Source organism: Equus caballus, chromosome 21, assembly GCF_041296265.1.
Source record: "Equus caballus isolate H_3958 breed thoroughbred chromosome 21, TB-T2T, whole genome shotgun sequence".
NCBI lineage: Eukaryota > Metazoa > Chordata > Mammalia > Perissodactyla > Equidae > Equus > Equus caballus.
The window spans coordinates 41,164,332-41,181,834 of record NC_091704.1 but is presented as its reverse complement, the minus strand read 5'-3'; the positions used below and the strand labels follow the sequence as shown (position 1 = coordinate 41,181,834).

Sequence of the window (17,503 nt, the reverse complement as noted above, 5' to 3'; positions counted from 1 at the left end):
TGGCCTGTGACTTTGGTTCAGACACCAAGACCATCACATTCTCTGGAGATGGTTTGTTATTAGGGGTTAATTAGTTCTCTTGGAGTGAACTTGGACAATCTCCTCCTTCTGACATAACTGTGAATCCTCTCCTGGGGGCTCGTAAGATTCTAGCATATCAGGACCAATTCCTGTGGTTGGTTGACATGTAAAAGAACGTCTCCAAGAACAACGAGTCTAGAAAAGGAGCAGGGGTGGGGATGGGTGGCAGGAGTGTGAGGGTGGGAAGCTGTAAGGGGGGGTTAAAATAAAGAAGATGGAGAAGCTGCTAGATTTTCCTAAAAACACAGTAGCAATAGATTCTGCCAACACAGCTGCCCTGAGCTCTGTCCTGTTTACGGTAAAATGGCAATGAAGGAAAATTGTAGATGGATACTACCCAAGGAACAAGTTTTCTTGGAAGCATAAGTTCATGCAAATAAATCGGTATTAAGGCAAGTTAAGAGACGAGGAAATGAGAAAAGTTCTTAGATGGAACACAAGGCAACTTTCTATCAGATCTGGCTATTCAGCTGGATCCACCTCATCTGCCTGGGTGGACTGCTCAACATTTGCTCCACTACCTGAAGGCTTGGGTGGTCCATAGCTACAAGCTTCCCATATGACACTACAGAGTGTGTTGTGTAGCAAATCATTAGGCCACCAACAGCATCTCAGCCCAGCCATGTTACTAGGCGAGAGGCAGAGACTGTGAACCAATGTGGCCAAACCAGCTCCATAGGCTAGACATAGATTTTGGAAGTCTCTCCTACTGAATTACCTTGTTCTGGGTAACTCTGAGTACTGTATTCTACTCTTAATCCAAACTCTAAAGCTGAGCTTCCTGTAGTATTTTAATTGAGCTGAGCTGATCTTCCCTCAGCTTCATAAAGAGTTCTAGTCTTCTGAATTGATTTGTTTTCCTCTTTCTCTGATTCTTTATCTTCCTCCTCTTTACTTTCCCTCATGTTCCACTTTAACTCCTCATCGTTTTTGCTCTCTTAATGATTCTTTCCTCTGTGCTCCTGTGGGTCTTCATAACTAGTACTATTATTGCATTTCTTGCCTTTAGGAGAGACATATCGATGCACTCTTCCTCTACCCATCTCTCATCCTCCCTGTCACTGCCTGGACTTTCCTGGTGCCAGAGGCTGTGTCTCGGTCACCCAATACTCTTGCACAATGCCTGGCAAGGAAGGCTATTTGTCCTAATCTGGAATAGGAAGAAGGGCAATTCTGATTTCCTCACAAACATTTCCTGGTGACACCACTGGCATTTCACATCAAATCAAATTTTATCTCTTAATCGAGTGTCTGTAGCATGAAAGACACCATATGCAAGAGAGTATACAAAGGACATTGTCATGACTCCTGACCTCACTGAACCTTCGAGCCAGTTCGAGTGGCCAGGCCCAGATAAATGAAAGGTCCTATTACAACTCAAAGACAGAGGAGGTGGATGATGTGGGTAAGTGCACGGAGCTTGAGGTCAAGAAACCCAAAGACTAATCTCAGCTTTGTCGGGAGTAAGTTATAAACCCATTTTCTCTGGGCTTCATTTTTTTTTCTTTTTTGTGAGGAAGATTGTCACTGAGCTAACATCTGTGCCAATCTTCCTGTATTTTTTGTGGGATGTCACCACAGCATGGCTTGACAAGGAGTGCTATGTCCACACCTGGGATCCAAACCTGTGAATCCCGGGCTACTGGAGTGAAGCATGTGAACTTAACCACTACACCAGTGGACCAGCCCCAGGGGTCTCAATTTTTGAACAAACTGAAGGGAATAAACCCCAACAGTGTTTCTCAAAGTATGAGACACAAATCTTTTAGGTAACATACAGACTCAGAATTAAATAAGATTAAATCACGTGATGAGAAAGTAATTTTCTTTCTAACTCTCTTTTTTGTCACAAAGAAATGGGGCAAGGAGAAGTCTTAAGCTCAGAGTCTTTGCCTACTGCAGCAGCTAGGATGGAATAATGTTTTGTTTTCATTTTATTTATCTTCAGGCAATTATTTTTACAAGTTTCCCTTCATTTAAGCTAATTAGATTTACTTTTAAAATAATGTATTTTGGTAAAATAAATGAGTTGATTTAGAGAAATACATTAAGAAAATAGACCATGGTATGTGAATATAATAAAAATTGTGAATGTGGTGCTGAAATATTTAAATTTTAGGAAATACCAAATAAGTCAGCTCTGAGATACTTTTCACCTTACGTTTCTTTTGATTTTGGAATATTTCCAAGGGAATGGTGTGGCTAATAGAAAACAATAAATGTATTGAGATGATTTACTGACAACACAACATGGCAAATGGTCCATTTAGAAACAATCTGTGATATAGGTAGACATAGAGATAGATAATAGAGATGTAGATATATATAAATAGAGATACAGATAATAGATATACACATGTATATATAGATGCAGATAAGTAGATATTGATAATATCTCTAAATATAAATAATTATCTGTGATATAGAAAAACAAGTGAGATATGTTAAAATTAGGTATATTCTTCTCAAGGTGAGACACAAGCCTTTGAATTCTTCAGTCTGGACTTCTCTTAATTTAGGGAAAACATTATTTTTTCAAGTTTTAACCTGTTGAGGTGTTTAATCTGTCTTGTCTAAAATGATGAGAGTTCCTGAGAACTTAAAGGGGAGGGGACTCACCTCAAGAAGGCAGTTGGATGGTGGGGACAGGAGAAAGAGAGAGTTACAACTCCCTTTCTCTCAAATTTGGCAGACTCTCAGGTTGGGTGATCTGTATTAAAAAACCTGGCATTAAGAGCCATCCCTGATGGCCTAGTGGTTAAAAAGTTTGGTGCTCACCACTTCGGCCGCCCAGGTTCGCTTCCTGGTCACAGAATCACACCACCTATCTGTCAGTAGCCCTGCTGTGGCAGCAGCTCACATAGAAGAACTAGGACAACCCACAACTAGGATATATAACTATGTACTGGAGCTTTGGAGAGCGAAAAAGAAAAAGAGGAAGATTGGCAGCAGATGTTAACTCAGGGAGACGCTTTCCCTGCAAAAAAACAAAAACAAAAATTTGGTGTTAGGGGCAAGGGTCCCCTTGATTCCCATGGACCTTGTCCCCCACCATCCAGTTGTGGCCTGGGCAAGCACATGGGCAAGTGACCATGGTGTGAGACCCACAAAAGAGGAACACTCCTGACTAGCTCCAGGGTCTTGGAAGGAAAAGTCATAGGATGATGGATGGCCATGGAAAGTCCTCTTTTCTGGACATCTATGCAATTGATCAAACTTTTCATCCACCTTTCCTAGAGAGGCGCTGAAATTAGACTGCTTTAAATAAAAAGTAATGTGACATTTGTGCCTTAATTTGAGGAAAACTTCATTCACTTTATAGAAGAAGGGGGAATGGAAGAATCTGGAAAAGCACAGGTTCTCTTCCCTTCCTTTCTACCCCCTTCCCTCCCTCCCTCTCTTTCTTTTCTTTCTTTCTACCTACCAATCACATAAACATACATATAAATTAAATGTGATTTTATATAATATGAACAATATAATATAATAAATCATATACCATTTTTTACATGTATAAAAGATTTTAAAAGAATTACCTCTGAGACATAATATTTTAGAAACAAAAGAGACAGTTTATTTCACATCCAACACTTGGAAGTGATGTGGCCACAGTACACTGATGGAATGCCATGAGCGTGTGCTGTGAGGGTTATCATCATCAACTTAGGAACACATATTTAATTAAACCCAGTCTGGGGCTGTACTCTCACAGTTTAGGTCATTTCTGTGTTAATCTCCAGAAGCATTGTACACATCCATTTGACTGTGTCACATGAGTATAATTTGTAATTGTACATAATTGCTTTTCAAAAGCCTCCCCATAGCACCTAGCAGAGTCCCACGTAGATAATAACTATTTGTGGAATAGATGGATGGATGGATACCGAATAAATATTTTAGTCTGATTTTCTCCACAGTCAAAAATTTCCACCCCATAAAAACTTGAGGAAGCCTTTCCCCTGACGTTTACCTTCCAGCTTTGTGAAGTGGAAAACCATGATGCATATGACAGTTCATTGCACCATATTATGCAGTTAGTCCTTCTCCAAAGACTGTGACTTTTAGAAACACGGTATCGTTTTCGGACATACAGCCGAGTATAGCGAGTGTGAGTTAAAGACTGTGGAAAGAGAAAGACCCTCGGAAACGTGTCTAGACAGGAGAAAAAGGAGAAATGGGCTCTTTTACCTCACTGTCTGGTCATTGAGCTTTGTGGCTGGACAGCACATTAGCCCTCCTTTATTTCTGAGGATAAAATGGGAATATTTAGAGTTGCCAAGAGGAAGAATCCACAATTATTTCCATGAGAATTCTAGCCAAGCGGACATTTTGATAAAATGGACTCAGAGATCCTAGTTCTTGCCTGGTTTCTATTAAATATTCTAGCCTTTCCTGTGAGGAATGGGGAGCGATTTCATGCTTTCATTATTCAAACTGATCTGGTTTCACTAGACACTCCATGGCTACAGTCAATTCCAAAAGATGAAATACGTTTCCTCAATTTTACATGCAATTAGGAGGGAAACCTGCTGGGTATTAGACCCACAAAGGGGGCCATGCTAAGGGGTACTTGGTGGCAGAAAGAGGTGACAACAGTAGCTCGAAGATTATTTAGAGACATTGAGAGTACTGAACTTTACCTTAATTTTGTCCATTTGGTGAAATAAATTTTATCCAGTTGAGAATACTTGCTTAAAAGGCCTCAGATTCAATTTCCCCCATGCCCCTACAGCATGTACAGTTATAGTACAAGGATTTATTTATACTAATAATGAACAATGTCATCACCATTCTAATTTTTCTGCCCCATTTCCACCGAGTGTTCCCCGGAAACTCATGTCCGATACTTCAAGCCAATCCCTGCCTCCTGTTATTCTCTCAAGGCCTCTTGCTGGGTCCTCTCAGGATTAATGAACAACGACTATGATTTTGTTCCGACTGAAAGCCAGAATTAAGAATAAAGTCAGGTTATAAATGCTTCTAGAATGAGAGAATTCTGGATTCTTCCTGTGGAAAACAACATTAACCCAGTATCCTTAGATAATGTGTGGAATGAGCCGCCTAAGCCACTGTTTCACCATCTTTAAAATGGAAATAATAATACTTTCCCCATGAGGCTGTTTGGAGAATGAAATGAGCTCTATGTAGAGCTCACAGTACACTGTATGTGACACAAAGTGTCTTTCATAAGTGAGAGTTATTATTATCTTTTGTTGACAACAATAGTTACTCCATGCATTCTCTTAAACCTACTCTCCTGTGTACTTCTTACCTAAGAATCATTTGAAGGGTCTTTGGTAAAAAAGAATCAAAAATTAAAACTCTTCTTTCAAAGATGCTGAGAGCCAGACTGATGAGTCATAGGTAAGTGTATCTGAGGAAAAGAGAGGCCAATGGCTAAGAGCAGGAGAAGGAGATTATAATGTAGAATTTATTCCTTCTCTTGGGTCTATTTTGATGGCCTCCTAATAAGTTCTACACGACCAGCTTACCCTCCTGCTCCAGTCCTTCCTATAAATTCCTACTGGATGAATACTGTTTTGCCAGATTATGACAATCCTTGGTCAGAAATTTGCAATGACTTCCTGTTTTTTACTGAATTATATCCCAAACCACATGATCAGTTTCAAAATTCCTTTAAAATCTCATCTTTCCTAGCTCTTTTTCATACACTCCAGCCAGATTGGACATGTTTTCATCTCACAGCATGCCTCATTCTTTCCTGCCCCAGGACTTTTATGAACGTGGTTTCTTTCTCTATAAATCTCACAAGGAGCCCAATTCAAAATATGATTTTCTCCCTAATGGTCTTCCCTGATCCTACCCGTAAGAAGAAATCTCTTAGATTTTTGAATTTCTAAATCCTTTTTATGTACATCTGTAACATTCATTAAAAAGTTCTATAATGTATTGTAGTTATTTTTCTGAGTTTTATCTCAGAGACTGGATTAACAGCTACTTAAGGTACTAATGACATGTTAATTATATTCTGTGCATGACCTAACACATAGTTGGTGTTCAATAAATGTTTGCTAATGAATTAATCAATGGCAGTGATTCTACTAAAATTTCTCAGTGTGGTTGAGAAGCAAGAGAAAGGCCTAAAAATAAATAGCAATGAAATCACAGGTGGTGCTAGTACCTAGGGATCTGAGTAACTGGTTCAAAATTTCAGAGAAGAAATAAGTAATGAAATTGACAGGGAGATTTAGTCCTGACCACTAAGATTTTAGTGGTCTCTCACAGGATATTAACAGTTGAGAATAATGCCAAGACCTTTTCATTAACCACAAAGTAAATTAAAACCAAATAAGGGGATAGTTTTGCTCCATATACCAAAAATTGCTGTATTTTCTGTGTATAAATATGATCGTGTAAAATAGAGAAAAAATTTTTTTTCCCTTGGGACAAAGAAACATTCTAGAACTCACATGTGGAATTTATATACTGTCTTTGCTCAAGATGAGCTCCCTCTTTTGGGCCTGATTTGGGTTATAAAATCTATAACTTCGCCTTCACGAGAAGAAATCTGTAGCAATGGTTTAAGGCTTAGTGGTTTCCACAATGAATAACATGATGATGTTTGAATGAGTTACAAACACATGGATTAAATTTTCTCTTATGAAAATCATTAACATTAAAATAATGAGAGGTTTTCACATATCTGGATTGTACTGAAACTTTAGAAAAACAGATTCAAGAACTGAATGAATGATCCCATAAAACAGGAGTGGGAATGTTCTTATTTGCAATTATAATGTTTTGATTTGAGATTATAAGGGAATGAGGAAGATTAAGGAAAGGGACAAGGATCTTTCCTATCATGGCCTAAGTCAAAAGTCAAGTTTCGGGGACGCAAACGTGGACGTTGATAACTCCTGGAGATTTGAGAGCTTAAGGCCCATCTTTCCTCCACGGCATGCCCGTTCCATATCAGTAGCACTATCTGAAGACACACTCAGCAAGCTCCTGGAACCACAGGGCAGGTTGAAAGCCAGCACAGTAAGTGCTCCAGGCCCATGAAAGGGGAACATACTCAGGATGTCTCTGCAGAGCAGCCCAATGCACTAGTCTCCTGGTGAGGGTGAGTCGCTCCAGTCTGCCTGAAACTTGCCTGGTTTCAGCACTGAAATCCCACATCCCAAGCAGTCTTCCATCCTGAGTGAACCAGGACCATTAGCCATCCTACCTCCAGTCCAGTGTGTCATTGAAAGCAGGACTTCTCAGACTTCAGTGCATATGCCCAACACCTGCAGATCTTGTTAAAATGTAGATTTGTACTTAGTAAGTCCAGGGTGGGACCTAAGATTCTGTTTCTAACAAGATCTCAAATGATGCTGTCGCTCGTCTGGGGACCACAGTTTGAATAGAGGGTTTAGGAATATTCCTTGTGGACTCAGAGGTGGATTGAGACCTTGCTTTGCCATTTACTAATTGTGTATCCTTGGTGGTAGATCTCAATTTCCTCACTAAGCCTCAATTTCCTCATCTCCAATAGAGATCAATAGTAGTATCTCCCTCGCAGGGCTGTTGTAAGGATTTATTGAGATAATTAAGGGCACAGAACAAGCACTAAATAAATATTAACTGCTTTGATTACTATCGGCATTTATGTTGTGTATCAGTGAGGTAATCTTCTAAGAGGTGGTCGAGACTGAAAACACAAATACGTTGAAGGAGTTTTCAGGTAAACGCATGGTTGAAGGATTCATAAGCTCAAGGTGAATTAGAATGTTTGAGGCAGAAGCATATCACCAGGTGGACGGGAAATAGGTTTGACCCACTAGGTAACTCTTAAAACTTATGCTCACTATAAAATACTAGTCTTTTACAATTTGCTATACAATCTACCTCCCTATTCTGAGTTCTCTGCAACAGTAAGCATGTTGCAAAAATCTGACTATCTGACTCACACAGAGGAAATTGGACCCACTGAGCAGTTGTGTCCAAGGCTCAACCTAATGGCCTGTGCTGCCACTTACTCTGTGGACTTGGAGAAGGTACACAATCTCTTTGAACTTCAACGTCCTTACTACCAACAAGAATAATAATGCCCACCTCATAGACCCATATAAGAATCAAATATAAGGTGCCCATATAGACCTAACCCATGTTAGGTGCTCAATAAATACTAGCTCGAGTTCTAATTATCCTATTGGTATAACAACAGGACTACTTCTGCTTAATATTCATTGAGAAAGGAGAGCCACTGGATCGACCACATCTTGGATGTACTGGTTCTCAAAATGTGGTTATGCCTTCAGACCTTTATCGCCAGATCTTGCTGGTACCTGACCACGAAGTGAGGAGCCGTCAAACCTTAATTCCCTGCTCTATCATGTGAGCCCTTGGAGCATAAGCCATCTTTATTCTTACTCACTGGAGCAGGGGTAGAGTTTGATTATTTTGTCTATAAAAATAACCATCAGTGGGCCAGTGGGCTGTCATTTTCTATGCATTAGCTGATTTGACCTGTTTTGTTATAGGAGCTGAAAATTTGGATTTTAGAAGTGAAAATTTATCAAACTAATGTTAGGGAACAGCAATCCCTGATGGGTCAGGAAAGATGTGGGAAATTTTTAGATTTGAGAGCTTTGAGGCAGCGATGGCCATCAGCAGTTGGGACACATACTTATTTATATTTCAATTCTCACTGTATGGACGAGACATTTTTTCCGGAACTCGGTTTCACTTCTGATATTGCAAGAAAGTGGAGGAAAAAAAATTAATCCCAGGTCTAAGAACCAATACTATTGTTCTATGTGAAACTTGGCAAGCCTTTTAGTTTGCCACTTGTCTCAAAAAAATAGAATGGCAATTCTTTGGAATTTGAAAAATAAAACAGCAATTCTTTGGAATTACTTGACCAAACCTATGAATGTTATGTTGCTTCTCATACTTGGGTGCCCTCACTGGATATAAAACCAGGTTATGCACTCAAGCCTCAATTTAGTGGGAGGAGCTTTGACTTAGAATTTGTTCAAATTCTGGCTGCTCCACTGAGTAACTACGCCATTTTGAAGAAATTATTTAACCTCTCTGTTCCTCATTTTGCTTCTTTAAGAAATAGCTGTAATCCCTTCTTCAAAGGACTTTGGGAAACTTAAATGATATCACGTTCAAAGTGACTCCCACAGAGCTCAGCTCATAGAAAGTATTTAATAAATATTCATTTTCTTCCTCTCTTTCCCTGTGCTTTGCACCTTAATGTGTGTTTGCTTGTTCCTGACATTGCTGTCTGCCATCTGCTCCACCTTTGAGACACAGACAAAGTCTAATGCCTACCTGTAGATCTTCATGATCGGATCCTGGGCATCCCTAGTTTCCATGACCTTCAGGTCACTACTGAGCATTAGGTACCATAGGCCCTTGATCCAGCCACCCTGGAGGATGACATCATGAGCATTCCTTATCTATTACTGATTTGCATTAGTGAGTTTCAAACCCAGACTCCTGTATATCACTCTCTGGTGGCTAGGACACGTTGACATGGCACTGGTGGCATTGGTAGGTCGGTGATCTTTGGTTCTACCACTCATCAGCTGAGACAGTGGGAAACTCTGTTGCATTTTGAAAGTATATTTCTCAGTTTGGAAAAAAACCAAAAAAATCGAGGTCTCAGTTTCGAAATCGTCATGCTCCTCTTTAAGTAGATATCATGCCCTCTGGCTATAACCTCATGGAAGAAGTTAGCACGTAATTGCCATAGTCTCTTGCAGTTTTAAAAATAGATAAATCTAGGAGTCTGGTCATAGCCTGAGGACCGAAACCTGAACTCCTGTTTATCCCAAATCCCTTTAAATTTTTGCAAAGTAGGGCATACAACTTTCCTGTTACTTAGTCTTTCATTTTTCATATTTTAGAACTACTAATGAGGATTATTTGGTTTTAGATGAATATTCCATATAATGCGTTCGTATAATAATGATTGAATGAAAGCTTTAATTTATTTTTCCTGTAATCTCTATAAGAATCCAATTTTGATCATACACAGCAAACGTATAAGTCCCTGTGTGTTTATATCTAGAAAGATTACAAGCCAGGGAATTAAGTAATTTGGATTCTAGTTAGAACCTTATCTTTTTGATTAAGTGATTGTGTGAAAGTGTATCTGACTTCTTTGGGTTTAATTTTCTTCATCTTTATAATGATGGTTTGGACATCAATCTTCCATCCTGAAATTTTACAATTCTGTGAGAAATTTTTATTTTTTACCTAGGATGGTCCAATTGCTAATTTTGCTGTCTATTGTTCTTCATTTATAGAAGCGTATATAAATTATCCTTAAGAATATGTATGTCATTGTTCATTGTATTAGAAAGCAACATTCTTTATAGTAGATTGCAACATCCTTGTAATTGAGTGGGCCATGACTTAAAAGACTGGGTTAATCAGCTAGAAAACTGAACAACCATCAATGACCTAGTATAATTACTTGTGAAAGGAGATGAATGTTGATCATGACATCCTAAATAAATATTTTATGATGTCTTCTTTCACTGACAAGTTGTTGGGCACATTCATTATTCTAGCTTTTTTTTTAAAAAAAAATCCATCTGTATTTTTCCTAGTAAAAAACCATTAGATACAAGATGTGATTTTCAAAATATGTAACAATATGAATGGCACAGTCTCACACCCACCACAAAGAAAGACCACCCTGGATACAAGCCTTGAAAAACTAAACCAAACCAAAGAAAATACAACTTGAATGTACTTTCCCTGTTCCATCCTCAAATGAGAATAATTTCTTTTTAATCATTTAAAATATAAATATGATGATCTCCAGTTTAAAAAGAAACAACCAAATGGGAAAGCATGCATCTGATCCCTGCCTACTTCCTCTTCCTTCTCATCCCACCTCACCCTCACCCTCTACTCTCCATCGACATGGGCCTTCTTTCCACCTCTGCCTGGAATGCTCTCCCCTCATCCTTGAACAACAGGTTCCTATTCATCATCCACTCTTCGGAGAGCATCACACCACCTCCTTGAATAGGCTGTCTTGGGCATCTCGGCTAATGTCCGCTCCTTCTAGTTACTCCCAGAACATTACTCTGTTTTCTTCCCAGTATTTAATGATGCCTGAAATTCTGTTTTCTTTGCGTTTAATTATTGTTTATTTTCTGTCTGCTCCACTAGGTTCTCTGTGGAACAGGGGACTTGGACCATTCTGTACCTGCCTGGCCAATAGTAGGCCATCAATTAATATCTCAATAATAATAATATTAATAATAATGTTACCTAAAAATTTATGGACATCTACTACACATCAGACCATACGTAGATTATCTTCCTAAATTTCAAATTAGCTCTATGAGGTGAGTCTTTCACAGATGAGGATAAAGAGGCTTCCAAGAGATAAGAGAAGATAGGCTCAAGATCTCAATGTTCTTAAGGGTACACCTGGGATTTCAATTTAGGCATCTGACTATTTTCCTTACTATATTGCCTCCTTGTGAATTTCATTTTGAACACTCAGATCACTGTATATAATACTTCCTTCAAACAGACATGCTACAGATTGAGTATCTGTGTCCCTCCAAAATTCATATGCTGAAATCTTTTTCCTCAATATGATGGTATTTGGAGGTGGGGCCTTTGAAAGGTGATTAGGTCATGAGAATGGAGCCCTCATGAATAGCATTAGTATCTTATAAAAGAGACCCCAGAGAGCTCCCTTGCCCCTTCTTCCATGTGAGGATACAGCTAGAAGGCACCAACTATGAACCAGAATGTGAGCCTTCACCAAACACTGAATCTGCTGGTACCTTGATTTTGGACTTCCCAGACTCTGGAACTGCAAGAAATAAATTTCTGTTGTTTACAAATCATCCAGTCTACGGTATTTTTGTCATACATAGACTAAGACAAAACAGCTATTGGAACAATGAGAGAGACCAGATGCAGAAATATTAATAAGATTTTAACAAAAAGATAGATTGTATGAGAGTAATTCAGAAACCAATAAGTTAAAAGAAAATAATTAGGAATAGTAGATTTAGTGGCTATACACAGATATAGTCTTCATATTTGGCTTTTGGAAATGTTTCCTAAAATTTCCTAAAGATTTCATCCTAGGTCCTGAGAAAGATTTGAGATAATTCTTAAAAATAGAAATTTCAAATGAGATGAGTAACACAGGATGTATAGAATGATAACATTAGGCGGCAGAAGACTTTATGAAATTCTTGACTTGGAGAAAGCAGCATTGAAACCTATTGTGTACTCACTATTGTATTTTTATCACTTTCTATTGCTTCTCATATGTATATTTAAGATCACAATTCAATAACTACTTTAGGTGAAAAATTTAAAAGTTGAAACATTCAAAATTCCCATTATCAAATCTTTTTGTTCATTTAGTGACTCTAAGGGCCTGTTCCTTTCTTTTGCTTATAACGTACACACACACACATACACACACACACACACACGAATTCACACAATTCCATAGCAGCAAAGAAATCTGCGCATTCCAAATATGTCTTAGCGAAGCACGATGGTTAAGAATTCTCAATATTTTAATGTTACTTAAGAGTGCCAGTAGGTAGGTTACCCTGGCCCCATTCCCAGAATTTAACAGTAGGGGCCTTGTGAAATGCTAAACGATGTGTATAACAGTATTCAGGCTCTCCAAGAGCCAATCCGTCAAAACATTTGCTGCTTTGAAAATGTGTTCTTCAAAAAAATGGGCATATGGAACTTATTACTCTGCTTGGTGGAGTTCAGGCAGCAGGGTCCAAAATAAACATAAAAACCTTTTGAGGACACAATCCTACCTTAAGGTAACAGGGTCTCTAAAACTGTCCTTCTCTGAACTAAGAGGTATAGAATTCTCACAGGAAATAACGGAGTTCCAAATATTTTCCTGGGATCCAAGCGGTAGAATGGCACAGAAGGAGGTAGAAGCTTTGAAAAGACCAAATAAGTAACATTTAAATAAGAGTCTGTAAATTATTTGACCTATTTGGGTAATGATCCCTCATTTGGTATCTCTTTATCATCCATTTGTAGCACAATCATTGGCCCGTGATTAATAAATACTTGTAAACAAATAAATCTGACATCTTACTGCTATATGTTCAAGTAGAGATTAAAATGCATAGCTACATACTTGTGCAAATTTGATAGATAAAAGAGAAAGCAAATTCTTTAAGCTCCATGGAAGTAAAAGAAACATTTTCGCAGAGAAGAAAACAATCAAAAGCAGGACCATGACTAGCTTACTCTGATTTTTTTCCCTCCCTGCTGTTATCAATGCCACCTGGATTTAAGAGGGTAGTTATTTTTAACTTACAAGTCCTTATTTAATTGAAATATTGAAATATCAAAGGAAGCTAATTCATAGAACTCATGAAGGATTAACTTACTTTTCTTTGAACCTGCATAACACGTGCTGTACTAGATATTAAAAGAAAACTCGTATTTCATTTTCATTAGTAGCAAGAACAGAAAATGCTGTTATCAGTCATTGCAGACAACAAGAACAGAATTTAGTTTTTGAAGCTAAAAAGCCTCAAACTCCTTGCTGTGCTTTATTATGCATAACTGAAATTCTTCACAGTTACAAGAGAGTAAACTCCTCTTGATTGCATCAATATGTACTTGGAGCAGGGATGTGTGGACCACTCATGGTGAAGGAACTCTGTAGCAACATTCAGATTTGCTTTGAAGGAAGAAAAGTCAATCTACAAAGTGTGCCTTTTTTGTAAAAGCCATGCAGGCATTTCGGTTCCAACTGCTTGAGACTCATAAGGTGGATTCATTTGCTTTGTTATGAAATCTCCCTCCCTTGAAATTTCCTGGTGGTTAGAGATATTCCCTTCCTGGCACATTGGATCACTCTGTGTAGACCACTCTTTGATAGTTTATATTCTCTCAATGCAATGCTCACCTCTGCTTGTTACCTTATTTTTCACTATTTCATGATTTGTCTTTCGTATTTTATGACTGCTTCCTTTGGGATTTTTCTTTCTGAAAAAATGACAAGAATGATCCACATGAGTCCATAAGAGAGGTTGTAAAATAAACATTATACCATGTGTGGGGTAAAAAAAAAAATAAAATAACTGCAAATGGCTCTTCTCACTTGCTGGCATTTACACACATGGCCATCTGTTTGAGGGCTGTTTTACTTGGCTCTTTTCCAACATTTATGTAACTGGCCAATTGAAAGGAAATGACATCATCAAGTTTCCTGAAGACTATCACTGGAGCCACAAAATAGTTAGGAAACAAATTGCTTCGTAAAGAGAAAGATGTTTTTCAAATGTTTCTTTCCTTTTCCACTTCTTTCTTTCTTTCTTTTCCTAGCATTTCTAACAATTTCTTCCCTACCTCTGCACATACCGTGTTAACACTTGTTAATATTTTCACTGTCTGCTTTGAGCTTTCTCCTCTGTGAATTATGCGGGAATTAGAGAGAAAAACATGCTCTTTTTTGGATCTGCACAATATGATCATAATGTGTTGAAAGGCAGGGTGTTTTGGGACATAGCTGACATCCAGGGACAGATTTGATTGACTTCTTCGCCCAAGTGACACCAGATTTTGAACCTGTAGATCTAGGCCTTGAAAATATCTGAAGTAATTCTCATAAGACATAAATTGTTCTGCTCCCAGAGGGATATCTTAACCATCCCTTACAGCTCAGCTCATACAGCATAACTGAATGAAGAGGAACATTTGGAAAGTATATCATACTTGCTAGCAACACAAGGACATCAAAGCTAGAATTGGTGGAGGTTTTTATAGGATTGTTTATAGATCCTCTTACCTCAGCATCTCAGTAATTTTCACCACTGGACCAAGGAGTCCTTTCATCCACTTCCAAAATTAGGCCATCTCTAGGGAAAAACTAGCAGTTTCTTTTAGAGCTTACAATTGTATGGAAAAAGTATTGGTGTTAGAAGAAATTAAGTACACCTGCTGTTCAACCTTTCTCAGGAGTTCAGAGCAAATAGACTGCCCCTCTAAAAAGGAATCTTTTTAAGCTCCTGTGTTAAAAAGTTTGTGGAACTTTAAATGCCTTCATATAATTCCAATCTGCTGGTGGTCTCCTATAATCCTGGACTGTTGCAGTTGCATTGCCCTGAATCAGCATTCTTCCAAGTTGGGATGGGAGCATCACTTAAAAAGTGTGTCCTTTTCACACTACCTGGATTTGTTTGAAATTCTCTCCTCCTCCCCCCATTTCCCTCTCCTCCTCTCTTCCATCATCACGATGGGTAGTAGATTCTGTTGGTGCCCCATCCAGATTTCCTTTGCCAGCTGGTGCATCCATCAGCCCCTTAGGTGTTTTGAGCTCTTCCTGAAGAGCTGCCATTAGCTAATGGGAACCACATGCTGGGGAGGTGACAGTGTCACTAGTCTCCCCCTACCCTCACTGAGTGGCCAGTGATTGACAGGATTAGGGTTACAAAAGCCTAGGCACATATCCTCAAGGTGAAACAAGCCTGTGGTGTAATTTATGCTCCTGTCTCCCATGTACCAACCAAGGCTCCACTTTACCTGAGTCTCTGTCTTTCCTTGGCTCCTTCCCTTTCACCCTCCAGCTTAATCTAATTTCTTTCAGGTTTTTCCTAAAGATGACTCCCTTAATAAATCATATATATCTGAAGCCCATTCTTAAGCTCTGTTTTTAGGGGCTCTCTCACCCAAGACACTATGAATATCAAGAATGATATCTGAATGATAAGGCTACAAAGAGCCAATATGCAGGAGTCTAAAGCATGAGGAGGGCCCTTATCAGAGTTAACACAGCCAAGCAAGGTGGCAGATGGGAGATTGTGAGCCAGCAGCAGTATCTTAGGAAAAATATTTTAAGGTGATGATGTAAGAAAGAAGGTGCTAGCTTACTTAAAAGAATTTAATGAGGTTGGTGGAGATTGTAGAGGTAGATGAAAAAATGTTGATTGGATTAAAAGGAAAATTAACACTTGAGTAAAGAAAATTTGGAAAACACAGAAAAGTAGAAAAATGATATCAAAATCGTCTGTAATCCTACTATCCAAATATATCTACCATTTTGGTTTATTTCATTCCAATTTCTTTTTTCTTTCTTTCTTTCATCTATCGATAATCATCTTTGTGTTTTATTCATTTACATTTATTTACATACATTTATACATTGGGTATTGCTACATACATAATTTAATATCCTGCGTTTTCTTTATGAACATCACGTATGTTTTTACGTCATGTAGCAGTCTTCGAAAATCTGATTTTCAATATCCAGATAATATTAATTCTAGAGTTATCAAAATTTAAATATACTCCAATTGTCAGAATTTAGGTTGCTGCCACACTTGCTGTTTAGAACGTTGCTATAAAGAATAATAGACTTCTACATAAATCTTGGTGTTTACCTTAGATTTACATTTTAGACTAGATTTATAGTGATAGAATGACTAGGTGAAGTGCAAAATTTTAAATAAATTGCCAACTTATGTTCAATTTTTTCCAAAACATTGGCAGTCATTTTACAAAAAAGATGTGTCAATGTATAACTGCTCCAATAAGAATATCATTTGATAGCACCATTGCCAACGTTCCATATTATCATTTAAGTAAATTAAAGTAAATTCAGTAAGTTAAAGCAAATTTTATAGTTAAAATTCTATTCCTTTTCTTTGTCTTTTTGTGTGTGCATGTTGCTGGGAGCTTGCTCACTCTTACTTAAAAATGAAAGCTGTTTTTGTTAACTTTCAAATAAGCATGCTCTTGATTGCCTTTTTCCTTTTTAATGTGCCTCATTCAGATCGAGAGAAAGATGCCCTAAAGAAACCTTTGGTTTCAAAAACATAAAACAAACTAAATTTTTGGAGGAGGAGAGAAGAATAAGCTGGTCAATCAACCTATTGTTTGGGGGGCAGGAGGCCAAACAATCAGTTGAATTTCTTCACTCCACTAGAGTAAATTGATTCTTTCTTCCAGTTGAATTGTCTCAATATGTTGATATATTTCATCACAAACACAACTACTGTGTACTTTGTCTTAGGGACATTTCATCCCAAATGAACAATACTACACACCTGAGTGAGCGAGGAATTATGAGCAATATCAATAGGACTTTGTAACAGTGAGAGCACAAAAGTCAATATGGTATAAGCCAATTGAAAATAATGTGAAAAGATCACATGGCAAGAAGGAGCATGAAACGACTGAATGATGGCTAGCGAGACTGAAAGGGGAGAGTGTGAAGGTGAGGGGTCTGAAGAAGTGCTCATGGGTAGCCATGTGGGGCCACGCAGGCCGTGGGGAAAGGAAATGAACCACCCTTAGATTTCTCCTCTCTCTCTCCAAATGCCTCTGATGGAATTGGGTCTGGTATGTTCCTTATTTTATAATGCACCAAACGACATGCCAGGTAAATATGTAATGTGCTATTTGTTAATTCATTCATCTAACAAGTATGCTA

At 38.2% G+C, this 17,503-nt stretch overlaps 1 protein-coding gene across 1 annotated transcript in view; it reads right to left on the bottom strand.

Moving 5' to 3' along the window:
* Positions 1–17,503, bottom strand: part of DAB2 (DAB adaptor protein 2) — a 161,959-nt gene that overhangs the window by 121,509 nt on the left and 22,947 nt on the right. The gene's annotated exons all lie outside the window — the stretch shown is intronic.